The sequence below is a fragment of the Ictidomys tridecemlineatus genome, chromosome 1 (assembly GCF_052094955.1).
Source record: "Ictidomys tridecemlineatus isolate mIctTri1 chromosome 1, mIctTri1.hap1, whole genome shotgun sequence".
Lineage (NCBI taxonomy): Eukaryota > Metazoa > Chordata > Mammalia > Rodentia > Sciuridae > Ictidomys > Ictidomys tridecemlineatus.
The window spans coordinates 43,951,791-43,971,918 of NC_135477.1; the positions used below are offsets into that span (position 1 = coordinate 43,951,791).

General features: G+C 56.6%; 1 long non-coding RNA gene across 2 annotated transcripts in view; it reads right to left on the bottom strand.

Annotated features, from left to right (window-relative positions):
• The window catches only part of LOC144375240 (uncharacterized), a 103,989-nt gene extending 91,590 nt beyond the window's left edge, over positions 1-12,399 (bottom strand). For both annotated transcript variants that reach the window (XR_013434826.1, XR_013434822.1), the window contains exon 1: positions 12,039-12,399. This is a non-coding gene — a long non-coding RNA (uncharacterized LOC144375240). The remainder of the gene's footprint in view (positions 1-12,038) is intronic.
• Positions 12,400-20,128: the final 7,729 nt, after the last annotated feature.

A 20,128-nucleotide genomic window follows, 5' to 3' on the forward strand; every position in this document is an offset into this window, starting at 1 on the left:
GCAGAGTAAGGCCAGGCCTGGCAAGAACGGGAGGACCTAGTATCTTGCCAGCTCTGTAGGTTGATTCCCTCCCTCTCTAGGCCTCAGTTTCCTCATCTGTAAGATGGGGATGAGAAATGGATGAGATAAATCATTTGCCCAGGTCCCTCCTGCTCCAACAGTCTGGGCATCTTGGGGTCTTGGGAGTTCTAGGAGGTCATATCAGGTTGGAACCATAGCCACAATCCAAGCCATGGTGTAGTCCAAGGCACCATCCTGTGGTGGCTAGGCCAGGCAATTCAGTGAGGGGTCTTGGGTGGGTTCCTGGGGTGAGATGAAGTGGTAAGTCCCAGGACAGCCAACGTCATTGCCACAGTTTTAAGAGAGCTCTCCCTGCACCTCTCTCCAGCGAAGGGCTTCCAAGGAGTGACAGGGTGGAGGCCAAGCCCTGGGTCGGGGCGCCTGGGTTTCAGTTCCAGCTCTGCTCAGGGATTGTCCCCTCCAGGGACAAGCTAAATGAGGGGGCTGGCTTGCACTGACATTATCGTCACTGTACATGGTAATAAACCACTGTGCTCCCTGACACAGTGACACTCCTGCACTGCAGACTAGAGGCCCGCCCTACCACCACCTGACTCACAAGGGCCCCAAGTGATGCCAGAGCATGAGGCAGTACTGGAAGTTCTGACTCCGAATCCGGTGCTCCTTGCAGACAGCCCTGGTCTCTGGAGCCTGAGAACACTCAGGCAGGCTGGCCCCGGACAGAAGGACAGGGGCAGAGTCAGGCCAGGGAGGGAGCGCTGCTCACAGCCTCCCCGCCTCCCAGGAAGGGCTCTAGTTCCAGTGACACATGAGCACGCCTTGCCTGGAGGGGCCAGGAAGACACACTGTCTTCCCAAACCACCCTCCCCAGCTGACCCTGCTCGATCAGCAGATGCTAGGCTACGGTCTTCCCCTGGGGCCCCAGTGACCCACTGCGGAGGCCTCCCCAGCCTACTTGCAGGCCTCATGATCTGAGCTGGGTTAATTCCCGTCAGATCTGACATCTCCAAGCAGCCCAGACTCCTAGCAGAGGCAGAAGAAACAAGGAGGTCCAGGGGTATAAGAAAGCCACCTCCTCCAGGGAGCTCTCTGAGCCTACTCCAGTCTCATTCTCAGCCTAGGGAGGAGTCTCTGAGGATCCCATCCCTGGCTCACGGTAGAGGAGGGAGTTCTTGAGAACGGAAGTCACCATACCCTTCATGGTCGTGGAATGAGAACCAGGGCATGGGTACCCTCCTAGGCTCCAGAGCCTGTGGAACTTCCCGGATGGAAGAGGCTGTGAGGGAAGCAGGTGCAGCCCGTCTTGGGGGTGTGGCAGGCCCACCCAGGAACATGATCTGTGGGGATGCCGCCGATGGCATCAGGTGAGGAGCTGCCGAGGTCTCTTGGGGTCTTGGGAATCTAAGGTCCCAGGAATTCCAGAAATAGAAATGTGTGGAGCAGCATGACCTTTGGGTGGGGCAGGTCCCGCTGCCCAGGCACCTCCTGGGCATCTACAGGGGTAAAGCCCTGAGAATTCGGGGGCCCACGAGGATCGCGTCCCCCACCACAGGCCTACTCATGTGCAGATGACGCACAAGCAGAACGCTGCTGTCAGCCCAGGCCAGGGGGCAGGAACCAGAAGCCACCTTCTATAGCTAGGTGCAGAACTTAGAGCCTCAGCACCCAGCACAGAACAAGAAAGCACACAGGAGCTCTCTGCTCTTTGCCCAGGATCTGAGGCCAAAGGGGGTCCTTGGAGCCCAGGTGGGCCATGCACACCCACCAGGGAACTGATGGCCAAGGAGTCCCCTTGCTCACTCCCCGACAGCCACACAAAGGGCACTGGTCAGACCCAAATTGGAGTCTTAAGGACTGTGGGCCAGGGAAGCAACCGACTCTTCCAGCATCACAGATGGGGACCAAGGCTCTCCCTACTACCAGAAGGACACCCAGACACAGCACCCCTGAGTGACAGCAGCAAGGCCATCGGATGAGTACGGGTGCTCTGTGTCAACCTCAGGGAGCCCCCAGCCCGTGGGAGGAGACACTGACCCAGGCAGGATGAACAGGCAGGGCCACCAGCAAGGCTGAAACTGACCTCCTGACCCAGAGGAGCTCAGCCCTAAACCAGTCCTGCCCAGCAGCCTTCCCAGAGGAGGGTGTGGGAGGGACTTCCTCCACCCTGATCCACGGCTCCCTCTGGGGACACTGAAACCTGGCATCTCACAGAGGATGAGGCAGGCGGTTTCATGGAGAGGTCCACGGGCACAGGAGGCCACACCCAACCACCAGTTAACCTCCATCCTCCGGGGCCACCCCAGACTCCTTGCCAGGTCTGGATCCTGGAGGACTTCCACTGTCAATGGCCTCTGTCAAGTCCCTTCCCCTCCCCTGGCCTTCCCCGGTTTCCTCATCAATAAACCATCAAGCTGGACCCAGAACAGGGGTCATGAAAACAAGGGTCTCCCTGGCTGCAGAGGTCACACCTGAGCTGGGACAGAAGGCCCATGGAGGGAGGAGGAAGGCAGCAGCATGACACTGCCTTTCCACTCCGGTGCTGGGGACAGCAGACCCTGAGACCAGGGCCACGGCGGTGACACTGCTTTCAGTATCCACACTTGAAGGATCTGGAAAAAGCTGTGGACCATCTCCAGAAAAATGCATATTTGCAAAAAGATGTGCTAACAGGTATAGGGACCCACGTCCCCTGAAGGCCAGCACAAGGCCCTTCCAGCCCGAACAGCCAACAAGTCCTTGAGGCCCAGCTCTGGGGACACAGCAGGGTTCCCACCCTTTTGCAGAAGGGCCTTGCTGTTGGGACTGCCCAGCCACAGAGAGATTGGCGGTCTAGCAACAGGACAAAGGAGGCCAGGGAATGATGGAGACCTGCAGGCTGGAGGGAGGTCAGAAGTTTGGCAAAACTGCTAAGAAAGTAGGCTTCGGGGAGGATTTCGGTGTGTGTGGCCCTAGTTCTGGTCCTTCCCACTTTGAGAGAGCCCCTGGGAAGGGGGTTATGTAGCAGGTCAGCGATGGATAGATCCACGGACACCAGAGCGTTTAGCCCAGGATTTCCCCAAATGTTCCACTGGTATCTCTAGTAGCCATTTTGCATAATAATGGGGGTACCAGGAGTGGCCTGTAGGTCTGGGAGCATAGGGTGAGGCAAAGGGCTGTCCATTCCAAGACTTCCCTTGCAGGCAAACAGGGTGGACAACGTCCCAGGAGAATAGGGAGTGCCCTGCCACCCTGAGAACCCATTTTAGGAAACCAAGAGGTAGTGTGAGCACATGATTGTCAGATGAGGAAACTGAGGTTCAGCGAGGTCAGGGACTAGCCAATGGTCCCCACCATCAGTCTCCTTCACATCCGATCTGCACAGACAACAAAGCCCCGTCCATCCCTGGTCTCCTGTTCACGTGGGAAGAGGCCTAAAGGGAAGTTCTATCCTCATCCGCCTCAGTTTACAGGAGGGAAAAAGAAGTTCTAAGGCATGAACCAGGATGAGATCTGCATCCAAGGAGGACAGGTTTTCCTGGTGAGTTGAATGAAAATGCACTTGAGTTATCAGTGCGGGTACAAAGGACAGACTGTGGACAATGGAGCCGGAAGCTTTGGTTGTCCTGAGGCAACTTGACCTTGGGCGGTCAGTCAACTGGAGTTGAGGTAGTGAGAGCAACGGTCCTGACACCGTGAGGAAGGCTGGCCTTCCTGAGCACTTAGGACGCCCGGGGCACTACACACACTCCATCTTGTCAACCTAGGGGGAAGGAAGTATGTGAGTTATTGTTATAGTAAGTTTTTGACAGATGTGGAGGCCAGGGCTTGAGATGTAAAACATACACTGCCCCCAAATCCTTCAGTTCTCAAAGGGTGGGGCAAAGAGGTGACCCCAGGCAGTTCCAGAAGAGTCTGAAATGAAGTTTTCACGCTCTGTTAGGATAAGGCCTGTTGTTTCAAGAGTATAATGATGTCACACCCACGTGTGACACCAGTGGCACACTCCACCCCTTCCCAGCCATCCCCCACAGCCCACGAGGTGAGACACCCTGTTGCAGAAAAGTCATTTTGCTGTTCAACCTGTGGCTGGTCCCTGCACCTCCCTAGGTGTTGAGGGCCACAGCCAAGTCAGAAGGACGCCAGGCATTTTGCCAGAGGGAATGGTTGAAAGGTGAAGCCAGCGAGCCATTGAGATGATGATGGGTAAGTTAAGCTGGTATTCAGTGGTATATAGACCTTTGCTGTCTGGCAATAGGGCAGCTCTTGCTGCCTCGGGCGTACACTACTTTGGAGTTCCCCTTGACTTCTCCTGGGGTCCCAGAGAGTTGGCGCAGAGCCTGGGGAGAGCTGAGAGAGTTCCCGGGGAGTGTGCGTGGAGTGCTGGTGGAGTTCGGGCAATAAAGTTTCCTGTTTGAACATACAAGTGCTTTGTGGCGGCTCAGTTATTTGTGCCCAGCCAGACTGCAGCACCTAGGCACTGTATTTCCCTACCCACATGCCAGAGGGGTGGACAGAGACCCTGGAAGGACCTTTCCCACTTGCAAATACCAGGAGAAAATTCTAGCACTCTTCCGCAGAGGTATCTGGACCCTGCCCACCCCTCGGTCAGATTGCTGGCTGGTCGGAGCTGTGTGCTGAGCTTCCTGACGGGGTCCAAGGTTCACCAGGGAGCAGGGGTAGGAGTTGTGCAGAAGCCCTGTGGACAGGGCAAGGTCCAGGCACTGACATCTCCTCCCGCTCTTCCTCCTTGGCTGTCACCTGAGCCTGACACAGGTGACTCCCAGGGCAGAGCGATAAGGTTCCCTCGCTGCTTCCCTATGCACAGAGGAAGTGACAGCAGGACCAGAACAGTGAGCCATTGGCCCCGAAAAGGACAAAGTCAGCACAGAAAGGCTGGGGTGCAGGTGGAGGAAGTCACCCATCCTCTAGGCCTTCCCAGCCCAGGCCTTGGCAGATGGGAGACCTAGTACTCTCCTCAGAGGGATCACATCTGCAGTTCAATCAACCTTCAATGCCACCTGCTGCCCAGGAGGACTCCATCCTCCCCAAGCTGCAGGGGACCTAGGGGTACCTCAGAAAATGTCCCATCCTTAGTCTCACCATGAGAGTTTAGAGGCAAACCCTGCCCTCCCCAGGTTCAGCTGGGCTCCCTTGGCAGGAAGAGCATTTATTTATGCACTCAGAAGCATTTAAGGGGGCTGTGCCTGGCCAACAGTAGATGCTCAATAAATGTTTAATGAACTAATGGGCTGGGAAACACCGGGTTCCAGGCTGGGCTCTGTCATCGTTTGCTGCTGACCTTGGATGAAGCTGATCACTGCTTTCTAAGGTTCGGTTTCCTGGACTAAAAGAAAGGTCAGCGCTGGTAACCCAATGTGCCCCTAGTTTTACATGCTTAGGTTTTCAAAGTCCGGAGATGGGGAGGTTCAAACCTGGAAGGATGATTCCAGAAGTCCCTCCTCACTGCTCCAGAGCTAAGAGGACAAGGTGGGGCTGTTGGGGAGGGGGGGCTGGTGAGGAGAAGAGTAGAGATGGGGGGAAGAATGGTGAAGGGGATGGAGGAGAGAGGGTAAGGACTGGGTGCAGTTTCTATGCAAAACACACACACACACACACACACACACACACACACACACACTTACAAATATTTTGGAAAAACCATCCATTGAAAGTACAGATCGTATTTTTATACCCTTTCCCATCAGAGTAGCCTGGCCATTTCCCGATCTGCACTATACTGGGCAAGTATCTGGGAAAGACTGCTGGGGTAGGGGTGGGGGCACCCCCATTCTTGGAGCCTTGAGGAGGTCAGTAGGGGTGTGTGTGTGTGTGTGTGTGTGTGTGTGTGTGTGTGTGTGTGTTTACAGGCACCAACATACACATGGGGGAGGGGAGGATAGGGTGGGTAGCTGCCAACTAGGGAGAGATTGGAAGACAAATGAGGGCCCTCAACCTCTGTACCTGGGTGTAGATGTCTCTGGAGCCACCAGCTCCTCTGAATTCCAGACCTGCTCTGAATTTTCCAGGAACAAAGATTACAGTCAGACCACGGGCACTGCCACTATCAGCCATCACAGTCCCCAGATAATTCTTGTCCCTCTGTGGGCCTCAGTTTCCCCCTTTGTGCTGTAAGGCCTTTGCACTGCCAAGGGTTCGATCTGGGCAGTCTCCGAGGACCACGTCTACTCTGAAAGCCCAAGATGCTGAGATGCTATAGAAAAACATCCCCCTGCCCTCACTCAAGCCCCCACCGTGGGGGACCTAGAAAGGTGGTCCCTGGTCCCCAGCCGGCTGTCTAGGGCTGGGGCTGAAGCAGAGCAGAGTCCCCACACCGTCTGTCCTCAACAGCCTGCCACGGCCGAAACCTTGAAGTGGTTACAATTACAGCCTGGCTAACAGGATTAGGGGAGCGTTGAAATCTAAGAAATCTAATTAGCTCAGACACCCCAGCCTCCCCAGCACAATCCTGTAGTAACCCCAGCAGCTGGGCCGGATGGGAGGGGCAAGCCCCAGGCCCTGCCAGGCTGCACACATTACCTGCACAGGTGTGCCAAGCTGGGCTGGGCTTTCTGGGGAGGTGCCCACTGTCCTGCCCCATGGGCTGCAGCCTTGCCCTAGGGTAACACTCAGCTGAGCTCCAGAAAACCAGATGTATGGCTACAGGCTACAGGGCCAACGGAACCCAAGGGCCCCACAGGACAGCCATCCCACATAGCCTGGGGGCTGTCTCAGCCAGAGGAGGGGCAATCCGAGTCACTCTCTGTATTCTCTGGGCTGCACTGGGAGCAGGGGCTGGAAAACCCTCTGCATCCTGCTCCAGAGTCAGGTCCTGGGGTGAATCTGATGCACAGAAGCCCCCCAATACCTTGTACATGTGTGTCTCAGGCAGTCACTACAGCACCCGAGGCTCAGAGCAAGCTCTGGCAGGAAGACCCCGTGTCAAGAGGAGCAACACTGCAGGGAGAATGGAACTTGTGCTGCCAGATGGGGGGAGGGTGGACAGGGGAGGCTCTCCTTCCACCCTTCCCGGGAACAACTCCTGCTTAGCCTCCTTTCCCTCTTCTTGGGGTCCATACCAGCTTCTGTACCCATGAGCCAGTGTATCTGGGGCTCTGGCTCAGTGGACCATAAGCCCTACCACTGCTCAATGGTATCTGTAAGGTCTAGAGCTGAGCCCTGACTTTTCACCTCTTTCAACCTCAGTTTCCTTCTCTGTTAAATGGGGGTAATTCCAAATAGCAGTTAGCTTATCCTGTTGTTATTGGGGTTTCACAGATTTAGAGACCACTTCTAGATCTACCAAGTGCCATACAAAGAAAAGGGGCTATGATTATTAATGTCATCGTGTGCCCCATGGCAGGTGGCCAGCTGACAGTGGTTAATTATTTACTGAGACCGATCTTCCTCCCTGTGCTGGAAGTAAGCTCCTAAGGAGCAAGAACCGACTTATATAGTTGGGTGTCTCCACGGGCTTCAGTTTTCACACTAGAGACTCTCAGTGGCATGAGAGACGGTCCCTGACCCGATTCCACCCTCGTTATGACCATTCTCTGCCATATCAGCTCAAAGGACAGAAAGTATCAACAAGCAAACCTGGTACCCAAAGGCAGATGACAGTGAGCCCCTCAGGCAGATGCTTCCCCCCTCCCCATAGGCTACTCCCAATAGAGGATGACAGCAGCCATTTCAAGAATATCCCCTGACCCTATGTCAGTATGGCTTGCCTGGTCACTGGCCTTGAACCCATAATCATTCAAAGATGACTCTATGGTCTGGGGGACCCCCAGCACCCCAAGCCCAGAGTGAAGGTCCAGAGTTGTGGATTCCAGAGGGCACGTAGCAGATCATCCCAACATGCACAGCCGTGCATGGGAAGCAGACTTCCCAGAAGTGGTGAGCTCCTGGTCACAAGGGCCATGTAAGCTGAAGCTGGACAGTCAGTTGCCAGGGGGCTAAGCACGGATGAGTGAGAGGCTCTGGAAAATGCTTCTGCACCCCAGGTCCAGCTCCTCTGTGTTCTACCCATTCTGCTCCACAGTCTGCTGGGGTCTTTAGTGGACACGTGCTGGGGACTCTTGTGCCAGTATCTACCTCATTCTCCCGGGTACCAAGTGAGATAGTAGAGGTTTGCCCTTGAGCCCATATTACAGATCAGCAGAATAAACTAACTGGCCCAAGTAGCCAGAAAGTGGAGGCCCCCTACATCTTTTCTTCTCCTGCATCTCCCCAGGAAATGGCAAGACCCACAGAATCATGATGGGCTTGTGGACTCCAGAACTCCAGAACCATGCCTGAGATTTGTTCTACGCCTCCCTTCATCCCTGAGGGTAAGGCCCAGCCTCAGATTCATTCCTGGAGCTTATAGCCCAGGAAGGCCCCTGCCCTCCCCCAGCCTCAGGGACTCTTAAGGACAAAGAGTCCCCACTCAGAGGGCCTGGCCAAAGGGCACCGTGTCCTGCTGTGAGGTCAGGGCAGTCACCAGGCAAGGCTGCTGGCGTCCAGGGTAATTATGGCAGCCCAGCTTTTGTTGTCCACACAAAACCTAAGGGACCTCATAAAGATGTGGCCGTGATAGGAGCCAGGCCAGGGCCCACGGGAGCAGAGTTATAAATGAAATTGTGTGGGACCCAGTCACAACCTGGCGGGCCCTGCTTCCTGGTTCCATCCATAAGAGCGCACCGAACCTCCAGGAAATAAACTTGTTGGTACAGAAATTTCTTACAGCAACATCTTGCTCTGAGACCCACAGCACAGACATTCATTGGACCCTGGGCAGGACCAGAGAACTCTGTATCCATGGTTTCATATGCAGGTTCTCTTGTGACCAGGTTCTCAGGACATGCAGACCTCCAAGCATCTTCCTTCCTTATCCACTCCTCCCCTGTCAATCAGGGGAAAAAGTGAAATTTGCAACACTTCTCTGCTGGGTCCTTTCCCTTGAAATTTTCTGGATTGAGTCAACTGTGGACACCTGTCCTATGTTGGATCATGCTTATGGGGACCAGGGATGGAGATAGTGCTTTGCTAGTGTAGCTAAGGGTGTGTGTGTGTGTGTGTGTGTGTGTGTGTGTGTGTGTGTGTGTGTGTGTGTGTTAGTTAAAGGGGGGGACTATGGTTCTGTGGCCAAACCCCAGTTTCTGGGCCTTTCTTTACTTTGCTCCTGGATCCTCCTCCCTGCTTTTCTAGGAGGGAAAAAGAACATTTTGTCCCTACAAAGAAGCCAGTAACCCTTTTTTGCACAAAGGTATTTATTCAAAATTCTTCATACATCCAGTAATTTTTAATTCCCAAGTCACTGTGAGCTGGACTCTGAATGCCTCAAAAACCCATCCAACTCCTGAAAACTCTCTAGCTCCTCCCTACCACCATGGCCACCAACTCTCCCAAGTCTAAACTTTTGAGATTTACATGTAAAAACAGCATTTCATAACCTCGTGACTTGGGACAAGGAGATGCTTCTGTCCTTTTGGGAAAAACAAAACCCAACTGAAATCATAAAACTCAGAGGAAAACACCAACTCCTCCAAGTGCATTCCCTCCGCCAAAGTCACACGTGCTCCGGAGCAGATAGGGCTCTCAATGTGTCTTTTGTTTGATGCTGGTGTTTCAACATCCTCAACTTGAAGAGGGAAAGGTCAGCACAAGGCTCCCGGGTATCCACAAACCCCTGTAACCTCTGCACAGGAGCCAGAAAGCCTGTAAGAGAGGGACTCAGAAGTGTCCCTACCTTGAAGACCCTCAAAAAGTGGTGGAGACAGAGAAAACCAGAGGTTTGCTGCCTGATCTAAACTTTAAGGCTCCAGGGACCACAAAAGCCAGCCAAGCCAAGCTGGATTTCAACAGACAAGCTGCCCAGTTCTCCAGCCACAGTGCCTGTCCCTTTATCTGTACCTTCAAAAAAAAAAAAAAAAAACAATAATAAGCAAACCCAGGCACCTCTGGGAACAGCCTCTGGCCTCCTGTCCTGCCCTGTGTAACCAGCCTGTCCTCACACCCACGAGGAGGAGGAGACTGCACTAGTTAACCCTCTGGTCCACCAGGCCGGGTTCCCAGGTTGCAGCAGGAGGCAAACTGTTGCTCAAGAAAATCCTTCAAAAAACCCTTGGCACCGGGAGCCAGTTAAAGCTGGACAGTTCTGTACCGTCCAAACCAGGGGTTTCCAGGGCACTGCCCACTGCCCTTTTAAATCTCCGGGGATGGGCTCTACTCTCCCATGCCCGGGGCTGTCCACCCAGGGAGCTCCAAATGTCCGTGGCAGAGCAGAGAGGAAGGCAAGCATGGCCGAGCGGTGCCCTCACCCCGCCAGCCCAGCCGCCAGCTTCTTGGAGGACCTCAGAGAGAACATTTGTTTGGGCTGCCAAGTTAAATCTTCCTCCCTCATGTCAGGGCATTGGAAAAGCAGTCAGGGGAGAGGGGAAGGGGGAGAGCGGGGGAAGGAGCCGCGGGAGGGAGGGCGGGAGGGAGGCGGGCAGGCTCAGAGCCCCAGTTACTCGGGCACTGCCTGCCCAGGAAGCCGTGGCTCCCGGGCAGGCGCAGCCCGGGTTCCGGGCACCGAAGGAGAGACGCTGCCGCCAGGCCTCCCGGGTACAGCGCAGGGTGCCAGGCGCTCTCGGTCCCAGCCTGGGAGAGGCTCTCGCTCGGTACCCAGCTTAAGGGGCCAGATGGAACAGGGAGGCAGAGGGAAAAGTTTGCGGCAGGTAGAGGGGTAGGACTGGGCGGCCCTGCCGCTGGGCTGTCCCCCGGGCAGGGGTGGGGGGCCCGGGCCGGCTGCCCGGGCGCGCTCCCGTCCGCCCGCCCTCCCGCCCGGGTTGTTTACATTCCTGGAGTGTCTTTTAAACCCAGGGCTGAGGCCGGCTCCCGGCCTTCTCCGGCGGCTCCGGGGCAGTCTCCCGTGAAAATCTGCTGGCGCACAATGGCCGGGAAGGCGGCCGCCCCTTGCCTGCGCCCCCACCGCTCCGGGGCCGAGAGCCTGCCCTCTGCACCGCGCCCTCTCCCCGTCCGGCCGGCTTCCTGGACAGATGTCCCCGGCGAGAGGGCGACGTGCGCCCGCTGCCTGCGCCCCAGACATCGAGACCGCGCTCTCCAGTTTTCACCCCAACCCAGACACCAGGAATGTGAAACAAGCTTCCAGAGCCCGCCCCCCGACCCCAGCTCCAGCCCCGGCCCGGCCCCTTCAACCTCCGCCCCGGCCGGCCTCCCACTCCCCCGGGGCCACCGCTGCCGGAGACGGAGAGGAAGAAAGAACACGGGGAAATTACTTTCGTATTTGCAACGCGCGCGCGCACACAACGCACATCTTTCCTCTGGGCTCCCCTCCTGGCTGGGGCAGCCCCGTCCAGGCGTTGGCCTGAAAGCCCCTCCGGTTTCCAAAGCCCCACAAGAAGCCCCTACACACACCCCTCGGCATTCCCTGCTCATACCGCGCGCGGCGGTTCCCGGGGCAATTCCCACACAAACAACTTAACCGCGTCCCCACCTTTCATTTACAAAAGTGTGTTTTCCCTGTAAATTCAGATGCACAACTTAACGCCACCACCCTTGGTCACCCTGAAATCCGGCGCCTTCCCTGGAGGTTCTCGTATGCACACAGGCGCACAACTTCACGTCTCCCCAAAGGAGACTAGGAAGACCGAGGCGGTAGCCCCTGTTCTTCCCTCCCTCCTCAGAATCCAGGTCCCCGGTCCGGCCCCCGAGTGTTCGGAGAGAGGGCTGTAGGCGCGCCGGCAGGAGGCGGGCACCGGGTCCGCGCGCTCACAACCGAACTCAAACCCCGCACACCCGATAAACCCCGGCCCCCGCGCTCAACCAGAGCCGGATCGGTGCAGCAGCCCGGTGCTCGCAGCTCTCCTGGGCCTCCGCCCCCGGCCGACGAGCGGAGTGCAGCGGAGCCCGCGCAGCGGGCTGCTCACTCCACTTGCCTGGCCCCGGCGAACCCTTTAAGGGAAAAGCCCCAGGACTCAGCTCGCACCCCGAGTAGCCGCCGGGAGCGGGAGGAAGCCTGGGGGCTAACAGGCGCCTGGCTCAGTCCCCAAACTTACCGGGCTCTGCGAGCACCGCTGCCGCCGCTGGAGGACGCGCCGCCGCCACCACCGGGTAGGGCCGGCAGGGGCCGGGAGGAGCGCGGCGAGGGCGCCGAGATCGGCTCGGCTCCGGCTCCGGCTCCTGCTCTGCGCCGGCCGGGGCTAGGGTCACCGCGCTGCGCCGGCACTGCTCGCTCGCTCAGCCGCCCGATCGCTGATCACCTCCCGCCCGCCGCCCCGCCGCTTGCTCTCCCGGGCGCCCGCCGCCGCCGCTCGCTTTTTTAATGTCCACAGACAGTGAAAAGGAACTCGGCGTTAGGGGGTGAGTAAGTGAATCAACTCGCCCGGAGCCGAGCAAGTTGAAGTGTCAGATTACATTGGCTATTCTATTTCCAAAGGGCCCCGCGCCGACGGCCGCTAGCAAAAGCCGGCGCGGAATAAGTGCCGGAGCGGAGCGCCGCACCGCGGCCGCGGCCGCCAGTGCTCTGCTCGCCTCACCTCGACTGGCGCTCTCTGCGCTCTCTCAGCACTCTTTCTTTCCCTTTCCTTTCCGCCTCCTCTCGTTCTCTTTTCGCTTCTTTCCCTCTTTCTTTCCCTCTCCCCAGTCTCAGCGCTCCCAAGCTTTCACCCTCTTGGCACTGACGGACTCCGCGTCAACCCCCCCCCCCACGCCATCCGTTCACTCGCCAACCTCTGCTCCACCTCCCTCCGCAGCTCTCTAACGACCCTCGCCTCCCCACCTCAGCAAGTTTGGAGTAGCGGAGAAATGCAGAATCTAGGAAGGGACCACGTTGGGGAGGAGGACAAAATTACCCGCTCACCGGCATCCCCCCCCACCCCGCGCTGGTACGCCCTCGCCTGGAGTGCACTCGGGGCCGCGGGCGCTGCCAGGTACCTGAATTGGGGTGAGCGAGTTGCTAACAAGATCTCAAAAACCTTCCCTGGAGGAGATTTTGGGGTTGTTCCTAAAGCTCTGGGACCCCCCTCCCTCACCACCAAAGGTGACCCGTTGAGGGAGGCTGGAGCGCGCTCCACCGCGCCCCCCTTCCCGGCCTTGACGACTGGGAAAGAGCAGGGTGCGGTGCGCACCGCACATCCTAGGCACCAGACACAGTCCAAAGATGTGTGGATGCCCCAAGGCCTCGAAGGGAGTCCAGCGAGACCCGGGCCCAGCCCTTGTCCAGGCCTGGGAACAGCTCCAGGGGTGGCGGAGAGCGATAGCACTCACGAGGCGCAGTTGTGTGCGCCCACTCGCGGGGTTCCCCCTCGCAGACCCACCTCCAAGAGCATCCAAGAGCGCGCCCACTTTGGCTCACGTCCACTGCCACTCACACAGAAACTCCTACACAAATGGCACACACATTCACTCCCACCCTCAGCACTGCAAACATGCTACCACGCCACACACTCACAAACGCGCCCGCACACACTCACATTTTTTCTCACAAACATGCTCTGAGTACATGGCCTCAGTAAGCACACTCAAAAACACGCAATTGCACACACGCACTGACACACACATACACACACAAACATCGCTGTGCACAACCCCACGTACACTAAAAAACACACAAAAAAATTCCCCTGTGCACTAAATCTCATGTTCACGTATATACACAAACACACCCCCTCCCCTTTCACACCCCTTTCTCAAGGTCCCCCACCCCTGATTAGCCGCACCCCTTCCCATTCCGAATCACAATCAGCGCGGGGGTTGGACACGAGCACGCACGCACGCACTCCCCTCCGGGGCAGGCGGGGGAGGCTTGGGCCCCGAGCCCGTTCCGGAATCCAGGTGTGGCGGCTGTTCCGCGTTCCGCGTTTTGCAGGCCGCCGCAGTGTCGGAGGCGAGGCTAGGAAGGGAGCTGGAATAACAAAGGCAAGTTGGGGAGAGCGCAAGGGGGCGCAGCCCTGGCCGGGACGCGGGGGGAGCCCTGCACTGCCCGGGCGTTGGAGGCTGCAGGGTCGCGGACGAGGGGAGTCGGAGGTGGGGAGGAAAGGTTGGGGGGGCGAGGGGCGGGGTCGAAGCGTGACGTCAGAGAACAATGACACCGCCGGGGGGCGGGCACCGGGAGGCGGCCCGGGTGGGGGTCTCCCCCGGGACCTGGGGCTGGCGGAAGAAGTCTTGGCCTCGCCGGGGCTACTGCCTGATTGACGAGGTCCGCATGGGAGCGCAGACGTGCCACGAAGACTCGCGGATTGCTTGTGCCTCGTGGGCGGTGATCAGAGCGGACCCCAGGCCAACAGGGGGAGCAGGCCGTAGTACTCCCTCCACCGCAGATCCCCATTTTAGAACATCCTTCAGAGGACTGCTCTGACCTCGGCTTGAACTCCTTTAGGGCCGGAGAGATCACTCCTTCCACCACAAGAGAGAGGAGGCAAAATGAATTTGCCAGCTCTGAATTCATTCTCAAAGCCCTGATGGTCTGACAGCAGGTGAACTCAGCCTGGAATTCCTGAGTGCTCAGAGAACTGCAGCTCAGGTCCACAGGGTCGGCTGGGGGTGTGTGTGTGTGTGTGTGTGTGTGTGTGTGTGTGTGTGTGTGTGTGTACCTGTTTGATTTTCCCAGGGAAATTCTGCCTTCCTCTGCCATTGAAGGAGGCCCTTTTCGGTCCCGAGTCTTCTAATTTGTCACATGGAATGAATGGACTGTTACCACTGCTGCTCCCCCACCCACCCACAGGTGGCAGCTGAGCATCCCTGGGGAGGGTGGGTGGTATGAAATCACTTCCAGATTCTATAGAGACAACAGGGAGGCATGATCCAAGCACATTCCTGTAGGAGGAAGCCCTCTTCAACCTATGGGAGACCCAAGTTCACTGCAGGGTAGGGGGTAGCCTAAGAAATCCCGGAAGACCTGTCTTGAAGGTGAAATTCAGTTTGCTGATGGTGGCTGGAACCACAGTTGTCCCACCTCCAGGGACCCACTGCATTGCAACAACCAGAAAGCCACCCCCACCCCAGGTCCAAAATCCCAGTACAGAGTTTCTGAGTGTTTTAAGGACTTGCAATGCAAGATTCCAGCCCTAGCTGACAACTGAGCAGGTTCCTATCGCCTGATAGCCACCAAGTTAGGGCACCCAGCACTCTCAACATTTTACCCAATCCCTTAATGAGTACAGAACTGGCCACCTCCAGGAAGTAGGGAATGCAGGTAACCTCCTGCCTAGAAGTCCCCTATCCCCATTTTCCAGCCAACATTTACATCTGGGAACCAGGAAGTGGCTGCAGAGGGCAGGAGAGCCAAGTAGGACCAAGACTTAGTGACAAGGAGACAGTGGTAATGCCAACCCTCCACAGCTGTGCAAGCCTGGCACTTAGGGCAGCAAATCTGAGAAATCCTGTTCAGGCCACGTAGAGCCTGGGCCCCAGTCCTTGAGCTCTAAGTCTCTTGCCACCTCTCTTCATCTCTAAGGGACATAACAGGGCAGGTTGGATCCCTCTGGGATCTTTGAAGAAGCTATGATTTATTTAGTGTCTGGTGTGTGCTGACCACTGTGGCGAGAGCATGGTAGGCTTTAGCTTATTGAATTCGTACATCACTCCATTTAGGAGCTCTTCCTGTCTCCCCTTCCGAGGAGACTGGACCGAGTGACTTTCCTGAGGTGGGTGCATACTCAGGCTTTCATTTACAAAGTGTTCTGTTGACCCCTCAGCCCCAGCTCTGCATCCTAATCTAGAGACTATGTGTTGCCCTAAGCAAGCTGTTTCCCTCTCTGAGCTTCTGTAGTTTAGGGGCAAGTTCTCATGGCAGTAATCAGACCTTGCTGAAGAATGTGAATATGTGTCCTGAGTCTCCCGTCTCTTGGCCTCAGCCTCTCTGGGCCAGGAAGTCTGGGGCTGAAGGAAGATGCCATCACATCCCAGCCATGAGAGGTGGGAGATGTATTCTGCTCAGACAGTGCAGGCCCATAAATCACCTGGCTCCAGAGGCAGCGTCAGGGCCTGCCCATTAGTGGGGTGTGGGCTGCATGGGGCTGGGCTGCGGGTGCTGATGCTGGGCTGGGCTGGCACCCACCCTCCCAGTAGGCTCAATGCTATTAATTTCCCTGCCCTGCAGAATCTATCAACACAACAAGGAAAAAAGGCAATTGCTTTGGCCTGGGTCTAGGTCTCAGAAGGCAGGAAGTTCAGAGACCAGGAGGAAGGTGGTGGTGGGAGGCCTGAGGTGCCTGTGGGACACAGGGTTCTGTAGAGTATGGTCTGTAACTTTCTGGGCTAGGAAGCCCTCAGTGGGCTGGGGGTGGGGACAGGCACACCATTCCTGCTCTTTAAGAGCTGCCTTCTCTGTCTGTAACCCTCACTCCCCCTAAGGAGCCAAGAGACACTGGAATTGGTTCTAGAGGTGGGAAGAAAGTCACCCTTTCCTAAGGCTTACTGTGGGCTAGGAACTTTGAAAAATTCTCTTCTTTCATCCTTTCCCCCAAATCACCCTTTCCCCATGGAGGGAAGGGGCTCAGAAAGGTTTGGTGATCTGTTCAGGATCTTGGGGCTATTGAGTAAGCGAGACCAGGATGGGCTCCAGGTCTAGGCTGTGCCTTGGGATGGGGGAATGGGTTCTTGCCCTCCACTCGTCACCAGGCTGTGGTACAGAGGACATGACCCTCCCGGTACTTCCAGGGGCAAAGACTCACCCATCTACCAGGACATGATTGGGGCCCTTCCCATGGTAGGAGGGTTAGGGGGAGTACATTTAGTCTTCATCCCTTGGTAAATCTAGAAAGCATTTGAGCCCTCCCTGAGCCCTGAGCCTATGTGTCTCAGGTGTGGCCAGTCAAGTCCAGCAGAGAGGGCTTGTGTCCTTAGCACACTGGGCTCCCCTATTCTGTTTTCCTCCTGGTATTCCAAGTGGATCACCCCTCCATTCTAAGCCCACCCCTTCAGCACTTGGCCTTGGCTCCAGGACTCTTCCCCCAGCAAACTGACTCACTTTCCATCAGAGAGCTCTGCCCTGTGGTTGTGATTTGAGACCCAGCTCGACCAACATCCCCTTCCCCTGCTGGGAGGCCCTAAGAGCCTGCCTCAGGAGCCTGCCATACCTGGTTGCCTCACCTACCACTGCCTGGCTCGCTGTGTGACCTGGGTACATCACAGCCTCTCTGTGCCTGTTTCCCCATCTGCCATGTGTGATAACATGAGGTACACAAAGTGGACAGGTATGGAGCTGTGGCTCTGATTGTCCTGTGAATCTTCACCTTTGGATTAACCTCAAGTTCCCTTGGAGGTGTGTGTGTGGGGGGCTTCTTTGGGAAGTAGGGCCCCTTTGGTGGGTGTAGGAGCAGGAAAACTGAGGTACAGGAAGGGCGAGGACCGCCTAGGCCTCTGAAGTCTTCCCCACGGGAGCCTGTCATCCTCTGAGCTGCATGATGGCATGTGTGGGTGACTAACGTGAGTTCCAAAGGAAGGTGGTGGCTTTCCCAGGGCCCCACAGCTGCAAAGGACCAGAGCTGGCGTGAGAGCCAGAGCCCCATGCACAGCCCCCTTCTCTGCCCCAGCACTTCTCCATGGAGCTCTGGGGCAGAGGCTGGGTGTGAGCCACAGGGGCCCCTTCCGGAAGAACTCTGCTTCCCCATCCTGCTGGGGGGGGGAGGGAGAAGGGCTCAGAGCAACACCCTCTATTAAAATGAAAAGAGAAAGAAGAGGAAAGAGAGAGAGAGCAAGAAGGACACCCAGGGAGGCACGCACTCCAGGCCTCAAGGCCCGCACCTGTGCCCTGTAGTCATGCCGGGTGGCCTCCAGGTTTGCTAGAATTATATACAGGCTCCTTCCTGCGGGTCCTCGCTGAAGCTCTTCCTGCCTCCTGGGACACACCCCTCCCAGTTTTTGAGGCCATATCTTCAGCCACCTGCTGAGAGCCTACCCTGATGCCTCCAAGAGACCAGCTGTCCTCCTGTCTCAGCCCCACATGCTGCTGGCCCTGCCTCCCCATCAGTGTGACCGTAGCAAGATTTGTTCTCACCATGTGCCAAGAATCCCCGTAGTCATTCTCTTGAACTTCTCAGACCTTGTCTGAGCTGAGGGTTAGCATTAACCATTCCATATTACAGATAAGGAAACTGAGGCATAGAGTTGTCACTTGCCCGGCAGGACACCATGGGCTAGTTACTGGGTATGCACTCACTGGCCCCCTCGCCAGGGGTCCAGCTGCAGGATGGTTTACTCCATCCTTTGAGCCATGAGGTACACAAAGTGGACAGGTATGGAGCTGTGGCCTAAAGTGCTGGCAGGTGGTCCAGTACAGTGTGGGGTATAGGAGCCCACAAGAATGGACCAGAGCCAGCCCTCCAGGGGCTTCCAGACTCCTAGGGAGGATTACCCACATCAAATACCACTTTAAGCATTTAGGGAAGGAGAAACATCAGCTTTGAGTGGGGCCTAGAAGGTGAGCTCTGGTGGCTGTAGGGAGACAGACCAGAGTGGAGCATGAAACTACACAAGGTCACACAGCACTGGTGGGACAATAGTGGGGCTGAAACCCGGGGTTCATGGCATAATGTGCCTTCCTGCTCCTCGCAGCCAACTGTGGGGCACCTGTGACTGTACTCTTTCAAGGATACATCGTCCCTGATGCCTCTGGTGCTGAGCTCTTCCATGAGTGACTCAGGGCCTTCTCCCCCTCTAGTAAAATGAAAAGAGAAAGGAGAAGAAAAGAGAGAAGAGAAATAAGAGAGAGAGCGAGGAAGACACCTAGCATTGTCCCTCGCTGCAGCTGGTGCCAACCAGAGATCTGCTGAACCGAATGGAACCGGCGCTGGCCACCCAGGGGCCTGCTTGCTGACACAGGGCCTTTCTGTTTTGTTTTCCACTGGGGGCCCAAGCTGATGTTGCGCCCCCTCCACGGACACTCTCCACCTGCCTCTCTGGCCCCAGCTCTGAGCCTCCCTCTGTCCTCTCCCTCTCTGCAAAAATCAGAGCCACTTGGGAGAGCCAGAGGAGCTTTGCACCCCCCCTACCCCTGTGCTTATCTTCTACATCCACCCCTCAGCCTGGGGTGAGCTGGATCCCCCTCTCTGCCAGCCTGGCTCCCTCCCTTTCAGGAGAGGACTTCAGATGCCCTCCTCCCAGGAAGCATTTGGAATACTGTTTTGGTTCCAGGGCTGATGGATGGATCTATGAGGATTTCCCACCCCAACCCCATGTGCCTGGCTTCCACTAGCACATTAAGGCCATTTGCAGTGGCGAAGGCCTTGGAGGAAAAGTGACATGATAAACAGCTCTATGGAGACCAAAAAAAAAAAAAGCTTTTTGTAGTTTGCCTTCTACCTTTGGTTTAAGGAGGAAAATGATTCTCCAATACCTCCCATCTTACTTCATCTTCCTTCCCCTCCCCTCCTGTGAGCCGTCTGGCACCTGGGCCCCATCTCCCCAGGCCCTGAGAATGCTGGTCTGACCCAGATTACCCCACACATCAACCCTGAGACAGCAACACCCTGGCAGCTGGCCAGTGTCCACCAGGAACCTTTGGGTTGACACAGCCAGGTTCCCACGCTCGCTCCTTCCTCCTGCAGACCCAGCACTTGAGAGTCTGTGGAAGCTCGTTCTTTCACCTGCGCGTGCTGCAGCAGCTTCTGGAGGCAGGTTAACTGCACAACCCACCTCATAGTGGAAGAAACCGGGGGTCCAGAGGCCGAGGGCAGAGCGCTGATTTGAACCCTGGTCTTGATTCCATGACACTAAGCAGGAATGGACACCCAGGCATGGTGGTCTCAGAGAATAGCTCTGCACCAGCTGTCAGGAGACAGGACGTAGGAACATTGATTCATTCAACAAATGTGGAGACCAGGTGATGTGCCAGGCATGCACGAAACCAGGTGCAGGTCCCCAAGAGTAAAGAAGCAGATCCACAGAGTGGGTACTCCAGTGGTCGAGACAGATGCCAAACTTTCTGCAGAAAGACGCTCTTGCTGTGCCATATTCCCAGGGCTCCAGCCCACACGCCCTAGAAGGAGCCTGGGGCGGAGAGGTTGGACACACAGGTCTTTGTCCTAGTGTCACCCCTAACTGTCAGTGTGACACTGGATGAGGTTTTCCACCTGTGCGATCTGGGAGCCCGTGGCTTCTGGCACGTTTTCCTAGGTTCCTGCCTACTCCCACCTTCTGGGTCAAG